This window comes from Fukomys damarensis, unplaced genomic scaffold (assembly GCF_012274545.1).
Source record: "Fukomys damarensis isolate Sample0158 unplaced genomic scaffold, DMR_v1.0_HiC HiC_scaffold_39, whole genome shotgun sequence".
Classification (NCBI taxonomy): domain Eukaryota; kingdom Metazoa; phylum Chordata; class Mammalia; order Rodentia; family Bathyergidae; genus Fukomys; species Fukomys damarensis.
In genome coordinates this window covers 89,115,277-89,118,033 of record NW_022900951.1, presented here as the reverse complement: position 1 = coordinate 89,118,033, position 2,757 = coordinate 89,115,277, and positions in this window count along the sequence as shown.

Here is a 2,757-nt window from a genome sequence, read left to right as displayed (position 1 = left end):
TTAGTTTTTGAAGGATGGAACAAAGAATCTTTATCCCTCCTTATTGTGTTTTTTATTCTCAACCTAATGTATTTATTATTTCTTTTTCCTTGTCACTAAAATGTAAATTATATGAAGGCAGGAATAGTACCTACTTTGTTGTTTGGTGTGGTCCATATATCCAATGCACTGTCTGACATACAAGAGGCATTCAGCAACATGTATTAAAAGCATGAGGCTGCTTACTCATCTGTAAGTATGGACAATATTTACTGGTCTTTGAGGGTTCTACTGAAGGTTAATGGTCAGGTGGAGAGTGTAAATGGTGTAGAACCTGGCCTCAAAACACTCATTTGTATCAGTTTTTCTTTTTCTTTTTAAAAAATTTCTTTCTTTTATTTTTATTTATTTTTTCTCTTTCCGTTTTTTCTTTTCAGTGCTTGAGTTATGAGTTTTCTCTGTTGAACTAATGTCAATAATGTATAGAGCACTTAAGACCTAGGTTCCTTTGTTCTTGGCTGTGTGATCTTAACTAGTTTATTTAAACTCTCTGTTTCAGCTTCCTGGATACAATAATACCTAACTCATAGGATGATTAAGAATATTAAACAAAATAGCCATATGATGCAGAGAGCTTGATACCTACTAAATGTTCGATAAATATTAGCTATTTACTACTACTACCACCACCACCACCACTAAAGAAATAGTTACCTGTTAAGTAAAATTTCATGAATATTTGAAAGGCTACTTTACTAAACTCAGAACTTCTATACCAGCTTGTCATTTTCATCTCCAATTTCATTATTATGGGGTTATTCTTTTAGGTTACACTTTGTCCATCACAGTCTCTTATAAACTTCATTGGAAATATGATTCCAAGAGTTTAATGGGATTAATTTTATTTGCAATATTATTGCCTCTATGGTTCATTAGGTTGAAAACATGAGGACTTCGGGCATATATTTGGGAAGGGACACAGTGAAATGCATTCTAAAGGCAATATTGGGCATTTTTTTTTGCCTTTTTTCAAGTGTAGCTATGTTGAGAGTTACTTCTAGTCATCACTCTGTTGCAGCAGTAGCTTACTATCTAGCTTCTTTCCCTATAAGTGAGAGGTTGAAAGTCTGTCAAAAATGCTTTCTAGTAGGGTTCCTAAGTGTGTTGTATTCTGACAATTAGCTGTGTTTTAGGACCTATATCATCCCTCTACATTTTTGGGGACCTACCAAGAGAAACCAAACCCGAATTCACAATCTATGTTCTTTTGGCAAGACTTCTATCTGGGCCAGGGCATGTGATCCTAATTGTAAAAGGCTACATTATTTAGTTCAGACTTTTCTTTAGGGACATTGCTTAAATGAACTTGGAAATAATTTTTTTATTTATGAAAAAAAAACCAAAAATTCTTAAGCAAATAATAAGAGAATATTATAGTTATTACACTGTGTATCATTATCTTAACACTAGTTAGAGTACAAGACATGTGCCAAAAGCCTTTTTACCAAAAAGAAACCCCCCAAAAAGGGACAAAATCTTTCTTTTCAGTGAACTATGATAATGTAGCACTATAAATGAAACCAATTAAGAATATATATTGACATATTTTTAAAACAATGGAATTTATAATTTTGGGAATATATAAATACCCTATTTCCTATTTATATCTTCTATTATGCTCTTTATTTGTGTTTCTTATATAAGAGAAATCATGTGATATTGAGCTTGTGTGCCTGACTTATTTCACTTAACATTATGTTCTTAAGTTGCATCCATTTACCTGGCTTACCTTTCTTTATGGCAGCATAATACTCCATATGGTATAAATATCACATATTCCTTATCCATTTATTTGATGATGTACATATAAACTGTTTTCAAGATATAGCTAAAATAAATTGTGCTGCTATAACCATCAGTATCATGTATCCCTGTAATATGATGATTTTAACTCTGTGAAAATACCCAGATGAAAATTATTGGATTAAATGGCATCTATGCTTAGCTTTTTGATGAATCTCTGCACTGATTTGCATAGTATTTGCGTGAGTTTACATTCCCACCAACAATGTAGTAGAGTTACTTTTCCCTCACAACTTCACCAGCATTTGCTACTTTTAGATCTTTTTTTGATGATAACCATTCGTTTACGAATAAAATGGTAACCAGTGTAGTTTTAATTTGCATTGCTATTATGGCCATAGATTAAGATCATGTTTTTCATTTATTTATGGGCTATTTGTACTTATTCTTCTGAGAAGTATCTACTCATTTCGCTTGCCCAATTTTTGGTGGGGTCTTTTATTTTGGGAGTTCTAATATTTTTTAGTTCTTTATATATTTTTGATGTTACTCCTCTGTACAAGGAATATCTAGCAAATTTTTTTCCCATGCTGTTTATTTTCTCTTCACCCTGTTGACTGTTTCCTTTGCTGTGGAGAAGCTTTTTAGTTTGACATGCCATTTGTTGATTCTTGGTATTATTTCTTGTGCCTTTAGGGTTCTGTTCAGAAAATCTTTGCCTATAACTATGTCTTCAAGTGTTGTACATATTTCATTTTCCAATAGATTGTTTCTGTTTTAACATTTAGATTTTTCAATTTCATTTAAGTTTAGTGCATGATAAAATGTATGGGTCTAGACTCAGTCTTCTTCATGTAGATATCCAATTTTTCCTGCATCACTTATTAAAGAGGATATCTTTCTTCTAGTGTAAGTTTTTGGCTCCTTTGTCCAAGATCAAAGAGCTGTACGTGCCTGTGGTTGTTTATGCTTCTT